At 45.1% G+C, this 15,944-nt stretch overlaps 2 non-coding genes across 2 annotated transcripts; both read right to left on the bottom strand.

Annotated features, from left to right (window-relative positions):
- Nucleotides 1–1,192: 1,192 nt before the first annotated feature.
- trnav-aac (transfer RNA valine (anticodon AAC)) lies at nucleotides 1,193–1,265 on the bottom strand. Its single transcript has one exon. It is a non-coding gene; the product is annotated as a tRNA-Val (tRNA).
- A 3,296-nt stretch (nucleotides 1,266–4,561) lies between these two features.
- trnav-aac (transfer RNA valine (anticodon AAC)) lies at nucleotides 4,562–4,634 on the bottom strand. Its single transcript has one exon. It is a non-coding gene; the product is annotated as a tRNA-Val (tRNA).
- Nucleotides 4,635–15,944: the final 11,310 nt, after the last annotated feature.

Raw genomic sequence — 15,944 nt, 5'->3', positions numbered from 1 at the left:
TTTCAGAATAGGAGTCCCAAAGAATGTTCTCCACCCTAAAACCGGAGGTAGCATTACAATCCGAGAACGACAGATCACATTGAGAGAATGCTCTGACCTCGGAGCCAGTTCGAGATGCCACTTTCCTTGCCTTTTACCTTAACCGTGCAATTTGCTACTGAGACGTTCACTCCTGGACATGAGCCACATGGATACCAACTGAATTGGAAACCTGTGTGGGAATCGAGGAGAAGCGACTCAATAAATTTTGCTAAATTCCGTGGTGCTTTTTAGCAATGCAGTTTCTGTTCACCTCAATCTAAAAGCCAGTTTCTGAACATAGTAACAGAAGTCAAAAGGTAATTACCTCACCCCACCCCCACTCCAGAAGAGGTGCTAACTGCCCTTGAGTGCTTTTTGTTCTCGATGTGAAGAGCTTTCACCCCTGAGTCACCTTCACGTCTCTGGTTGCTGAGTGAATCACAAAGAAGGAATTTCACCAGAGCTGCAACTGCCTCACTTCCCCACTCGCCCTCCCCGTTTACATTTTCCTGCTCGTCAGTGATTTAAAGAAAACCAAATGGATGCGATGTCATTCTGTAGCCTCTCTGTCGATTTCTCCGTTTCAGTTCCAACATGACTTAGATCTCGGTGCGGACCTTCATAATAGCGACGCTATGAATGCGCAAGTCGAAAGGTTCCTCTGAGAGTGCAATTTCTTTCATTGCTGTTGCTGATTGAATGAGCCACTAACGTGCGAATTGCTCCAAAACATGATTCAGGATATCTGGTGCCAATTCCCGCACGTTGAATAACGATTGACAGCTTCCAAATGAGGTCTTTCTGAGACGACCTTGGGGTACATTTGACAGACAGACAAGTTCAGGAATTCGTGGTGCGCTGTGACACCAGAGCATCTGCTTCTTTCCTGTCTTTGAAGCGAGCCGCCTGCGCAAGGAAGGCAAATGCGTTACTGCTTTTCGTGGAAGGATCAGAAGGCGGTTACTACACTCTCCAACAGAATGGCATATGATCAGAACCAGGTTGGAGAAAAACTTAACAACGCTTTGCACTGTAATTAAATGGAATTGCATTACATTTCACGACGAGAACAGATTTGTTGAAGCAAATTCGAAGGCAGGTTTGCAGATGGGAAAGATGCAAGAAAGCTCAGCTCTTGTCCATGAAAAAGGCTGCAGTTGAAGAACAAAACAGTTTCTGCCCAGTTTCGAACTGGGAACCTTTCGCGTGTTAGGCGAACGTGATGACCACTACACTACAGAAACAAGCCACAGCCACCCGTGCTGCGGCCCTGTGGCGTCCAGCACTGAAAGTTGAATCCGTTCTATGTTTCACCTTTCTGTTTCCGATAGCTCGTTATTGTCCAGCGTAATCGACATCTTGAAAACGTAAAAAAGACACTTTAAATTGATGACAAGATATAGACAAAGATGTCGTCGATGTTTGTACCGTCGGGCGAGATGGAATAGGCTGATGGAATAAACTTTCCCTGCAGCGTAACAGCTGCGACATGACCTTATGGAAGGGTGTTAAACTGAGTACTTACGTGTTTTACCCAAGTTGGTGTGAGTTGAAAACTCGACAGCACAGCTTTAAGGTGAGTGGGCTGAAAGTGACAAAGGACCTGAGGCACATTTCCCACAAAGAAGGTTGTGCGTGTTTGGAATGATCTACCAGAGGAAGTGGAGGAGGCTATTACACTCAGAAAATTGCAAAGGTAATCGGGTGAGTTTCTGGGTAGGATGCGTTTAGAGGGATTGGGGCCAAATGCTGGGGAACGGGACTTGTTTAATTTTGGCTATGTGGTGAGCATGGACGAGGGGTCCACCGAAGTATTTTTTTCCACGGTGTACCCCAATAACGTCATGTTGCTTCCAATGATTTAAATGATTACTTTTCAGCGGAGTTTGCCATCGCAGTCTGTGGCACAATCATTTAGTCTGTTCGACTGCTCACGGGAAAGGTAGTATTGTGAAACACTGTAGAAACGAACGACTTCCTTACTTTAGCTCCGACTGACCATACTCTGTGAAATTTTCCCAGATCCTCAGCTGAGGATTTTGGCTGCTGGAAGTTATCTCAGAAACCCTGTTAAATCGAAATGTATTGAGCGAATCGCAAAACAGAAAGCATTTAACACGGAACACAAACAAAACTGGCATACCTCACGCATTTTCAGACACAGAGATGCATGAATGCTAAATGTGATACAGTCCGAGGGCATGAGTCATAAAGTAATCTCACAACTAACAACGGGGGATTTCCAAACGACTCTTTCAAACATGCTGCAGCCTTACTGCACCACCACTTTCCAGACAATGCTGAAAAGAGAGAAAGAAAGAACATAATAAGAATTGGCCGTAAAAAGTGAATTTCACCAATCACAGTCTCGATTAGATTACCTTTCCCTTCTGATGTTTCCAGGACGGAAATGAAGGAAATGTGAGAAATTCAATAAGGTAGGACATCGAAATTCATTGGAACGATTTTCCCATTAGCTAGAAACCCAAATAACAACGAGTAGAGTCACCGTAGGACTTCGTTTCACAACAGCGATGAAATAACAGTCTCCATTCGGTTCCAGTAAAGGCTCAACTTGCTTGGGACGGCACAACTGATTGCGATTTTCCGCGCGGGAGTCGAACACGATCATGACAGTAGAGACATTTTGGAATATTTGGCAGTATCCCACACCACAGTTAATTCCCTGCGAAGCAAACCCATTTTACTTTTGCTTTCAACATCAATATACAGTGGACACCGAAACAGCATTTTAACAAGCTGCAGCATTGGAGTTGATCAGCAGAAATGGCAGTGGTGGGTTTCGAACCCGCGCCCCTTTCGAGACTGGAACCTGGATCCAGCGCCTTAGACCGCTCGGCCACACTACCAGCCGGCGGCGCCGCCTCATTTTCTTATATTTCCAATTGTGCTCCTGCATAACAACAGATGCAAAGTCACATGAAAAGGGTTCCATGATTCCTCTCGGACTCGCACAGCTGCTGGGATGTGCCCGGCAACAATGTCAATTTCGCAGCAGATATTGATAGCCCATCAATCCAGGCAAAAATCAATGGTAAACTCAGTTTATCTTCTCAGACTCTTTTCAGCTACAAATGTATCTGTGAGTGCGTGAGAATATGGGTTCGCTTATGATTTGGTCAAATAACCATGAGCTGCTTGACATTACTGGAATTTCCATTCTTGCTTTGCTAAATGATTTCACCCATTGCTCGAAACAGGACGACTTTCACGTTTACACGGAACACGAAACACACCGGACTACAGGGAAAATGCACAAACCTGAGCAGTCCGTGTTCCGCATCATACCGTGCAGCATAGTTTCAGTCACTGTGTCTGTGTTTTTTTTTTCAGAATAGGAGTCCCAAAGAATGTTCTCCACCCTAAAACCGGAGGTAGCATTACAATCCGAGAACGACAGATCACATTGAGAGAATGCTCTGACCTCGGAGCCAGTTCGAGATGCCACTTTCCTTGCCTTTTACCTTAACCGTGCAATTTGCTACTGAGACGTTCACTCCTGGACATGAGCCACATGGATACCAACTGAATTGGAAACCTGTGTGGGAATCGAGGAGAAGCGACTCAAAAAATTTTGCTAAATTCCGTGGTGCTTTTTAGAAATGCAGTTTCTGTTCACCTCAATCTAAAAGCCAGTTTCTGAACATAGTAACAGAAGTCAAAAGGTAATTACCATACCCCACCCCCACTCCAGAAGAGGTGCTAACTGCCCTTGAGTGCTTTTTGTTCTCGATGTGAAGAGCTTTCACCCCTGAGTCACCTTCACGTCTCTGGTTGCTGAGTGAATCACAAAGAAGGAATTTCACCAGAGCTGCAACTGCCTCACTTCCCCACTCGCCCTCCCCGTTTACATTTTCCTGCTCGTCAGTGATTTAAAGAAAACCAAATGGATGCGATGTCATTCTGTAGCCTCTCTGTCGATTTCTCCGTTTCAGTTCCAACATGACTTAGATCTCGGTGCGGACCTTCATAATAGCGACGCTATGAATGCGCAAGTCGAAAGGTTCCTCTGAGAGTGCAATTTCTTTCATTGCTGTTGCTGATTGAATGAGCCACTAACGTGCGAATTGCTCCAAAACATGATTCAGGATATCTGGTGCCAATTCCCGCACGTTGAATAACGATTGACAGCTTCCAAATGAGGTCTTTCTGAGACGACCTTGGGGTACATTTGACAGACAGACAAGTTCAGGAATTCGTGGTGCGCTGTGACACCAGAGCATCTGCTTCTTTCCTGTCTTTGAAGCGAGCCGCCTGCGCAAGGAAGGCAAATGCGTTACTGCTTTTCGTGGAAGGATCAGAAGGCGGTTACTACACTCTCCAACAGAATGGCATATGATCAGAACCAGGTTGGAGAAAAACTTAACAACGCTTTGCACTGTAATTAAATGGAATTGCATTACATTTCACGACGAGAACAGATTTGTTGAAGCAAATTCGAAGGCAGGTTTGCAGATGGGAAAGATGCAAGAAAGCTCAGCTCTTGTCCATGTAAAAGGCTGCAGTTGAAGAACAAAACAGTTTCTGCCCAGTTTCGAACTGGGGACCTTTCGCGTGTTAGGCGAACGTGATGACCACTACACTACAGAAACAAGCCACAACCACCCGCGCTGCGGCCCTGTGGCGTCCAGCACTGAAAGTTGAATCCGTTCTATGTTTCACCTTTCTGTTTCCGATAGCTCGTTATTGTCCAGCGTAATCGACATCTTGAAAACGGAAAAAAAACACTTTAAATTGATGACAAGATATAGACAAAGATGTCGTCGATGTTTGTACCGTCGGGCGAGATGGAATAGGCTGATGGAATAAACTTTCCCTGCAGCGTAACAGCTGCGACATGACCTTATGGAAGGGTGGTAAACTGAGTATTACGTGTTTTACCCAAGTTGGTGTGAGTTGAAAACTCGACAGCACAGCTTTAAGGTGAGTGGGCTGAAAGTGACAAAGGACCTGAGGCACATTTCCCACAAAGAAGGTTGTGCGTGTTTGGAATGATCTACCAGAGGAAGTGGAGGAGGCTATTACACTCAGAAAATTGCAAAGGTAATCGGGTGAGTTTCTGGATAGGATGCGTTTAGAGGGATTGGGGCCAAATGCTGGGGAACGGGACTTGTTTAATTTTGGCTATGTGGTGAGCATGGACGAGGGTTCCACCGAAGTATTTTTTTCCACGGTGTACCCCAATAACGTCATGTTGCTTCCAATGATTTAAATGATTACTTTTCAGCGGAGTTTGCCATCGCAGTCTGTGGCACAATCATTTAGTCTGTTCGACTGCTCACGGGAAAGGTAGTATTGTGAAACACTGTAGAAACGAACGACTTCCTTACTTTAGCTCCGACTGACCATACTCTGTCATATTTTCCCAGATCCTCAGCTGAGGATTTTGGCTGCTGGAAGTTATCTCAGAAACCCTGTTAAATCGAAATGTATTGAGCGAATCGCAAAACAGAAAGCATTTAACACGGAACACAAACAAAACTGGCATACCTCACGCATTTTCAGACACAGAGATGCATGAATGCTAAATGTGATACAGTCCGAGGGCATGAGTCATAAAGTAATCTCACAACTAACAACGGGGCATTTCCAAACGACTCTTTCAAACATGCTGCAGCCTTACTGCACCACCACTTTCCAGACAATGCTGAAAAGAGAGAAAGAAAGAACATAATAAGAATTGGCCGTAAAAAGTGAATTTCACCAATCACAGTCTCGATTAGATTACCTTTCCCTTCTGATGTTTCCAGGACGGAAATGAAGGAAATGTGAGAAATTCAATAAGGTAGGACATCGAAATTCATTGGAACGATTTTCCCATTAGCTAGAAACCCAAATAACAACGAGTAGAGTCACCGTAGGACTTCGTTGCACAACAGCGATGAAATAACAGTCTCCATTCGGTTCCAGTAAAGGCTCAACTTGCCTGGGACGGCACAACTGTTTGCGATTTTCCGCGCGGGAGGCGAACACGATCATGACAGTAGAGACATTTTGGAATATTTGGCAGTATCCCACACCACAGTTAATTCCCTGCGAAGCAAACCCATTTTACTTTTGCTTTCAACATCAATATACATTGGACACCGAAACAGCATTTTAACAAGCTGCAGCATTGGAGTTGATCAGCAGAAATGGCAGTGGTGGGTTTCGAACCCGCGCCCCTTTCGAGACTGGAACCTGGATCCAGCGCCTTAGACCGCTCGGCCACACTACCAGCCGGCGGCGCCGCCTCATTTTCTTATATTTCCAATTGTGCTCCTGCATAACAACAGATGCAAAGTCACATGAAAAGGGTTCCATGATTCCTCTCGGACTCGCACAGCTGCTGGGATGTGCCCGGCAACAATGTCAATTTCGCAGCAGATATTGATAGCCCATCAATCCAGGCAAAAATCAATGGTAAGCTCAGTTTATCTTCTCAGACTCTTTTCAGCTACAAATGTATCTGTGAGTGCGTGAGAATATGGGTTCGCTTATGATTTGGTCAAATAACCATGAGCTGCTTGACATTACTGGAATTTCCATTCTTGCTTTGCTAAATGATTTCACCCATTGCTCGAAACAGGACGACTTTCACGTTTACACGGAACACGAAACACACCGGACTACAGGGAAAATGCACAAACCTGAGCAGGCCGTGTTCCGCATCATACCGTGCAGCATAGTTTCAGTCACTGTGTCTGTGTTTTTTTTTTTCAGAATAGGAGTCCCAAAGAATGTTCTCCACCCTAAAACCGGAGGTAGCATTACAATCCGAGAACGACAGATCACATTGAGAGAATGCTCTGACCTCGGAGCCAGTTCGAGATGCCACTTTCCTTGCCTTTTACCTTAACCGTGCAATTTGCTACTGAGACGTTCACTCCTGGACATGAGCCACATGGATACCAACTGAATTGGAAACCTGTGTGGGAATCGAGGAGAAGCGACTCAAAAAATTTTGCTAAATTCCGTGGTGCTTTTTAGAAATGCAGTTTCTGTTCACCTCAATCTAAAAGCCAGTTTCTGAACATAGTAACAGAAGTCAAAAGGTAATTACCACACCCCACCCCCACTCCAGAAGAGGTGCTAACTGCCCTTGAGTGCTTTTTGTTCTCGATGTGAAGAGCTTTCACCCCTGAGTCACCTTCACGTCTCTGGTTGCTGAGTGAATCACAAAGAAGGAATTTCACCAGAGCTGCAACTGCCTCACTTCCCCACTCGCCCTCCCCGTTTACATTTTCCTGCTCGTCAGTGATTTAAAGAAAACCAAATGGATGCGATGTCATTCTGTAGCCTCTCTGTCGATTTCTCCGTTTCAGTTCCAACATGACTTAGATCTCGGTGCGGACCTTCATAATAGCGACGCTATGAATGCGCAAGTCGAAAGGTTCCTCTGAGAGTGCAATTTCTTTCATTGCTGTTGCTGATTGAATGAGCCACTAACGTGCGAATTGCTCCAAAACATGATTCAGGATATCTGGTGCCAATTCCCGCACGTTGAATAACGATTGACAGCTTCCAAATGAGGTCTTTCTGAGACGACCTTGGGGTACATTTGACAGACAGACAAGTTCAGGAATTCGTGGTGCGCTGTGACACCAGAGCATCTGCTTCTTTCCTGTCTTTGAAGCGAGCCGCCTGCGCAAGGAAGGCAAATGCGTTACTGCTTTTCGTGGAAGGATCAGAAGGCGGGAACTACACTCTCCAACAGAATGGCATATGATCAGAACCAGGTTGGAGAAAAACTTAACAACGCTTTGCACTGTAATTAAATGGAATTGCATTACATTTCACGACGAGAACAGATTTGTTGAAGCAAATTCGAAGGCAGGTTTGCAGATGGGAAAGATGCAAGAAAGCTCAGCTCTTGTCCATGTAAAAGGCTGCAGTTGAAGAACAAAACAGTTTCTGCCCAGTTTCGAACTGGGGACCTTTCGCGTGTTAGGCGAACGTGATGACCACTACACGACAGAAACAAGCCACAGCCACCCGTGCTGCGGCCCTGTGGCGTCCAGCACTGAAAGTTGAATCCGTTCTATGTTTCACCTTTCTGTTTCCGATAGCTCGTTATTGTCCAGCGTAATCGACATCTTGAAAACGTAAAAAAGACACTTTAAATTGATGACAAGATATAGACAAAGATGTCGTCGATGTTTGTACCGTCGGGCGAGATGGAATAGGCTGATGGAATAAACTTTCCCTGCAGCGTAAAAGCTGCGTCATGACCTTATGGAAGGGTGGTAAACTGAGTACTTACGTGTTTTACCCAAGTTGGTGTGAGTTGAAAACTCGACAGCACAGCTTTAAGGTGAGTGGGCTGAAAGTGACAAAGGACCTGAGGCACATTTCCCACAAAGAAGGTTGTGCGTGTTTGGAATGATCTACCAGAGGAAGTGGAGGAGGCCATTACACTCAGAAAATTGCAAAGGTAATCGGGTGAGTTTCTGGGTAGGATTGGGGCCAAATGCTGGGGAACGGGACTTGTTTAATTTTGGCTATGTGGTGAGCATGGACGAGGGGTCCACCGAAGTATTTTTTTCCACGGTGTACCCCAATAACGTCATGTTGCTTCCAATGATTTAAATGATTACTTTTCAGCGGAGTTTGCCATCGCAGTCTGTGGCACAATCATTTAGTCTGTTCGACTGCTCACGGGAAAGGTAGTATTGTGAAACACTGTAGAAACGAACGACTTCCTTACTTTAGCTCCGACTGACCATACTCTGTCATATTTTCCCAGATCCTCAGCTGAGGATTTTGGCTGCTGGAAGTTATCTCAGAAACCCTGTTAAATCGAAATGTATTGAGCGAATCGCAAAACAGAAAGCATTTAACACGGAACACAAACAAAACTGGCATACCTCACGCATTTTCAGACACAGAGATGCATGAATGCTAAATGTGATACAGTCCGAGGGCATGAGTCATAAAGTAATCTCACAACTAACAACGGGGCATTTCCAAACGACTCTTTCAAACATGCTGCAGCCTTACTGCACCACCACTTTCCAGACAATGCTGAAAAGAGAGAAAGAAAGAACATAATAAGAATTGGCCGTAAAAAGTGAATTTCACCAATCACAGTCTCGATTAGATTACCTTTCCCTTCTGATGTTTCCAGGACGGAAATGAAGGAAATGTGAGAAATTCAATAAGGTAGGACATCGAAATTCATTGGAACGATTTTCCCATTAGCTAGAAACCCAAATAACAACGAGTAGAGTCACCGTAGGACTTCGTTGCACAACAGCGATGAAATAACAGTCTCCATTCGGTTCCAGTAAAGGCTCAACTTGCCTGGGACGGCACAACTGTTTGCGATTTTCCGCGCGGGAGTCGAACACGATCATGACAGTAGAGAAATTTTGGAATATTTGGCAGTATCCCACACCACAGTTAATTCCCTGCGAAGGAAACCCATTTTACTTTTGTTTTCAACATCAATATACAGTGGACACCGAAACAGCATTTTAACAAGCTGCAGCATTGGAGTTGATTAGCAGAAATGGCAGTGGTGGGTTTCGAACCCGCGCCCCTTTCGAGACTGGAACCTGGATCCAGCGCCTTAGACCGCTCGGCCACACTACCAGCCGGCGGCGCCGCCTCATTTTCTTATATTTCCAATTGTGCTCCTGCATAACAACAGATGCAAAGTCACATGAAAAGGGTTCCATGATTCCTCTCGGACTCGCACAGCTGCTGGGATGTGCCCGGCAACAATGTCAATTTCGCAGCAGATATTGATAGCCCATCAATCCAGGCAAAAATCAATGGTAAGCTCAGTTTATCTTCTCAGACTCTTTTCAGCTACAAATGTATCTGTGAGTGCGTGAGAATATGGGTTCGCTTATGATTTGGTCAAATAACCATGAGCTGCTTGACATTACTGGAATTTCCATTCTTGCTTTGCTAAATGATTTCACCCATTGCTCGAAACAGGACGACTTTCACGTTTACACGGAACACGAAACACACCGGACTACAGGGAAAATGCACAAACCTGAGCAGGCCGTGTTCCGCATCATACCGTGCAGCATAGTTTCAGTCACTGTGTCTGTGTTTTTTTTTTTCAGAATAGGAGTCCCAAAGAATGTTCTCCACCCTAAAACCGGAGGTAGCATTACAATCCGAGAACGACAGATCACATTGAGAGAATGCTCTGACCTCGGAGCCAGTTCGAGATGCCACTTTCCTTGCCTTTTACCTTAACCGTGCAATTTGCTACTGAGACGTTCACTCCTGGACATGAGCCACATGGATACCAACTGAATTGGAAACCTGTGTGGGAATCGAGGAGAAGCGACTCAAAAAATTTTGCTAAATTCCGTGGTGCTTTTTAGAAATGCAGTTTCTGTTCACCTCAATCTAAAAGCCAGTTTCTGAACATAGTAACAGAAGTCAAAAGGTAATTACCACACCCCACCCCCACTCCAGAAGAGGTGCTAACTGCCCTTGAGTGCTTTTTGTTCTCGATGTGAAGAGCTTTCACCCCTGAGTCACCTTCACGTCTCTGGTTGCTGAGTGAATCACAAAGAAGGAATTTCACCAGAGCTGCAACTGCCTCACTTCCCCACTCGCCCTCCCCGTTTACATTTTCCTGCTCGTCAGTGATTTAAAGAAAACCAAATGGATGCGATGTCATTCTGTAGCCTCTCTGTCGATTTCTCCGTTTCAGTTCCAACATGACTTAGATCTCGGTGCGGACCTTCATAATAGCGACGCTATGAATGCGCAAGTCGAAAGGTTCCTCTGAGAGTGCAATTTCTTTCATTGCTGTTGCTGATTGAATGAGCCACTAACGTGCGAATTGCTCCAAAACATGATTCAGGATATCTGGTGCCAATTCCCGCACGTTGAATAACGATTGACAGCTTCCAAATGAGGTCTTTCTGAGACGACCTTGGGGTACATTTGACAGACAGACAAGTTCAGGAATTCGTGGTGCGCTGTGACACCAGAGCATCTGCTTCTTTCCTGTCTTTGAAGCGAGCCGCCTGCGCAAGGAAGGCAAATGCGTTACTGCTTTTCGTGGAAGGATCAGAAGGCGGGAACTACACTCTCCAACAGAATGGCATATGATCAGAACCAGGTTGGAGAAAAACTTAACAACGCTTTGCACTGTAATTAAATGGAATTGCATTACATTTCACGACGAGAACAGATTTGTTGAAGCAAATTCGAAGGCAGGTTTGCAGATGGGAAAGATGCAAGAAAGCTCAGCTCTTGTCCATGTAAAAGGCTGCAGTTGAAGAACAAAACAGTTTCTGCCCAGTTTCGAACTGGGGACCTTTCGCGTGTTAGGCGAACGTGATGACCACTACACGACAGAAACAAGCCACAGCCACCCGTGCTGCGGCCCTGTGGCGTCCAGCACTGAAAGTTGAATCCGTTCTATGTTTCACCTTTCTGTTTCCGATAGCTCGTTATTGTCCAGCGTAATCGACATCTTGAAAACGTAAAAAAGACACTTTAAATTGATGACAAGATATAGACAAAGATGTCGTCGATGTTTGTACCGTCGGGCGAGATGGAATAGGCTGATGGAATAAACTTTCCCTGCAGCGTAAAAGCTGCGTCATGACCTTATGGAAGGGTGGTAAACTGAGTACTTACGTGTTTTACCCAAGTTGGTGTGAGTTGAAAACTCGACAGCACAGCTTTAAGGTGAGTGGGCTGAAAGTGACAAAGGACCTGAGGCACATTTCCCACAAAGAAGGTTGTGCGTGTTTGGAATGATCTACCAGAGGAAGTGGAGGAGGCCATTACACTCAGAAAATTGCAAAGGTAATCGGGTGAGTTTCTGGGTAGGATTGGGGCCAAATGCTGGGGAACGGGACTTGTTTAATTTTGGCTATGTGGTGAGCATGGACGAGGGGTCCACCGAAGTATTTTTTTCCACGGTGTACCCCAATAACGTCATGTTGCTTCCAATGATTTAAATGATTACTTTTCAGCGGAGTTTGCCATCGCAGTCTGTGGCACAATCATTTAGTCTGTTCGACTGCTCACGGGAAAGGTAGTATTGTGAAACACTGTAGAAACGAACGACTTCCTTACTTTAGCTCCGACTGACCATACTCTGTCATATTTTCCCAGATCCTCAGCTGAGGATTTTGGCTGCTGGAAGTTATCTCAGAAACCCTGTTAAATCGAAATGTATTGAGCGAATCGCAAAACAGAAAGCATTTAACACGGAACACAAACAAAACTGGCATACCTCACGCATTTTCAGACACAGAGATGCATGAATGCTAAATGTGATACAGTCCGAGGGCATGAGTCATAAAGTAATCTCACAACTAACAACGGGGCATTTCCAAACGACTCTTTCAAACATGCTGCAGCCTTACTGCACCACCACTTTCCAGACAATGCTGAAAAGAGAGAAAGAAAGAACATAATAAGAATTGGCCGTAAAAAGTGAATTTCACCAATCACAGTCTCGATTAGATTACCTTTCCCTTCTGATGTTTCCAGGACGGAAATGAAGGAAATGTGAGAAATTCAATAAGGTAGGACATCGAAATTCATTGGAACGATTTTCCCATTAGCTAGAAACCCAAATAACAACGAGTAGAGTCACCGTAGGACTTCGTTGCACAACAGCGATGAAATAACAGTCTCCATTCGGTTCCAGTAAAGGCTCAACTTGCCTGGGACGGCACAACTGTTTGCGATTTTCCGCGCGGGAGTCGAACACGATCATGACAGTAGAGAAATTTTGGAATATTTGGCAGTATCCCACACCACAGTTAATTCCCTGCGAAGGAAACCCATTTTACTTTTGTTTTCAACATCAATATACAGTGGACACCGAAACAGCATTTTAACAAGCTGCAGCATTGGAGTTGATTAGCAGAAATGGCAGTGGTGGGTTTCGAACCCGCGCCCCTTTCGAGACTGGAACCTGGATCCAGCGCCTTAGACCGCTCGGCCACACTACCAGCCGGCGGCGCCGCCTCATTTTCTTATATTTCCAATTGTGCTCCTGCATAACAACAGATGCAAAGTCACATGAAAAGGGTTCCATGATTCCTCTCGGACTCGCACAGCTGCTGGGATGTGCCCGGCAACAATGTCAATTTCGCAGCAGATATTGATAGCCCATCAATCCAGGCAAAAATCAATGGTAAGCTCAGTTTATCTTCTCAGACTCTTTTCAGCTACAAATGTATCTGTGAGTGCGTGAGAATATGGGTTCGCTTATGATTTGGTCAAATAACCATGAGCTGCTTGACATTACTGGAATTTCCATTCTTGCTTTGCTAAATGATTTCACCCATTGCTCGAAACAGGACGACTTTCACGTTTACACGGAACACGAAACACACCGGACTACAGGGAAAATGCACAAACCTGAGCAGGCCGTGTTCCGCATCATACCGTGCAGCATAGTTTCAGTCACTGTGTCTGTGTTTTTTTTTTTCAGAATAGGAGTCCCAAAGAATGTTCTCCACCCTAAAACCGGAGGTAGCATTACAATCCGAGAACGACAGATCACATTGAGAGAATGCTCTGACCTCGGAGCCAGTTCGAGATGCCACTTTCCTTGCCTTTTACCTTAACCGTGCAATTTGCTACTGAGACGTTCACTCCTGGACATGAGCCACATGGATACCAACTGAATTGGAAACCTGTGTGGGAATCGAGGAGAAGCGACTCAAAAAATTTTGCTAAATTCCGTGGTGCTTTTTAGAAATGCAGTTTCTGTTCACCTCAATCTAAAAGCCAGTTTCTGAACATAGTAACAGAAGTCAAAAGGTAATTACCACACCCCACCCCCACTCCAGAAGAGGTGCTAACTGCCCTTGAGTGCTTTTTGTTCTCGATGTGAAGAGCTTTCACCCCTGAGTCACCTTCACGTCTCTGGTTGCTGAGTGAATCACAAAGAAGGAATTTCACCAGAGCTGCAACTGCCTCACTTCCCCACTCGCCCTCCCCGTTTACATTTTCCTGCTCGTCAGTGATTTAAAGAAAACCAAATGGATGCGATGTCATTCTGTAGCCTCTCTGTCGATTTCTCCGTTTCAGTTCCAACATGACTTAGATCTCGGTGCGGACCTTCATAATAGCGACGCTATGAATGCGCAAGTCGAAAGGTTCCTCTGAGAGTGCAATTTCTTTCATTGCTGTTGCTGATTGAATGAGCCACTAACGTGCGAATTGCTCCAAAACATGATTCAGGATATCTGGTGCCAATTCCCGCACGTTGAATAACGATTGACAGCTTCCAAATGAGGTCTTTCTGAGACGACCTTGGGGTACATTTGACAGACAGACAAGTTCAGGAATTCGTGGTGCGCTGTGACACCAGAGCATCTGCTTCTTTCCTGTCTTTGAAGCGAGCCGCCTGCGCAAGGAAGGCAAATGCGTTACTGCTTTTCGTGGAAGGATCAGAAGGCGGGAACTACACTCTCCAACAGAATGGCATATGATCAGAACCAGGTTGGAGAAAAACTTAACAACGCTTTGCACTGTAATTAAATGGAATTGCATTACATTTCACGACGAGAACAGATTTGTTGAAGCAAATTCGAAGGCAGGTTTGCAGATGGGAAAGATGCAAGAAAGCTCAGCTCTTGTCCATGTAAAAGGCTGCAGTTGAAGAACAAAACAGTTTCTGCCCAGTTTCGAACTGGGGACCTTTCGCGTGTTAGGCGAACGTGATGACCACTACACGACAGAAACAAGCCACAGCCACCCGTGCTGCGGCCCTGTGGCGTCCAGCACTGAAAGTTGAATCCGTTCTATGTTTCACCTTTCTGTTTCCGATAGCTCGTTATTGTCCAGCGTAATCGACATCTTGAAAACGTAAAAAAGACACTTTAAATTGATGACAAGATATAGACAAAGATGTCGTCGATGTTTGTACCGTCGGGCGAGATGGAATAGGCTGATGGAATAAACTTTCCCTGCAGCGTAAAAGCTGCGTCATGACCTTATGGAAGGGTGGTAAACTGAGTACTTACGTGTTTTACCCAAGTTGGTGTGAGTTGAAAACTCGACAGCACAGCTTTAAGGTGAGTGGGCTGAAAGTGACAAAGGACCTGAGGCACATTTCCCACAAAGAAGGTTGTGCGTGTTTGGAATGATCTACCAGAGGAAGTGGAGGAGGCCATTACACTCAGAAAATTGCAAAGGTAATCGGGTGAGTTTCTGGGTAGGATTGGGGCCAAATGCTGGGGAACGGGACTTGTTTAATTTTGGCTATGTGGTGAGCATGGACGAGGGGTCCACCGAAGTATTTTTTTCCACGGTGTACCCCAATAACGTCATGTTGCTTCCAATGATTTAAATGATTACTTTTCAGCGGAGTTTGCCATCGCAGTCTGTGGCACAATCATTTAGTCTGTTCGACTGCTCACGGGAAAGGTAGTATTGTGAAACACTGTAGAAACGAACGACTTCCTTACTTTAGCTCCGACTGACCATACTCTGTCATATTTTCCCAGATCCTCAGCTGAGGATTTTGGCTGCTGGAAGTTATCTCAGAAACCCTGTTAAATCGAAATGTATTGAGCGAATCGCAAAACAGAAAGCATTTAACACGGAACACAAACAAAACTGGCATACCTCACGCATTTTCAGACACAGAGATGCATGAATGCTAAATGTGATACAGTCCGAGGGCATGAGTCATAAAGTAATCTCACAACTAACAACGGGGCATTTCCAAACGACTCTTTCAAACATGCTGCAGCCTTACTGCACCACCACTTTCCAGACAATGCTGAAAAGAGAGAAAGAAAGAACATAATAAGAATTGGCCGTAAAAAGTGAATTTCACCAATCACAGTCTCGATTAGATTACCTTTCCCTTCTGATGTTTCCAGGACGGAAATGAAGGAAATGTGAGAAATTCAATAAGGTAGGACATCGAAATTCATTGGAACGATTTTCCCATTAGCTAGAAACCC

Source organism: Chiloscyllium plagiosum, unplaced genomic scaffold (assembly GCF_037043375.1).
Source record: "Chiloscyllium plagiosum isolate Xiang-an unplaced genomic scaffold, Cpla_swu_hap1 HiC_scaffold_51, whole genome shotgun sequence".
NCBI lineage: Eukaryota > Metazoa > Chordata > Chondrichthyes > Orectolobiformes > Hemiscylliidae > Chiloscyllium > Chiloscyllium plagiosum.
The sequence above is the reverse complement of the archived record's forward strand: the minus strand, read 5'-3'. Positions and strand labels throughout refer to the sequence as shown.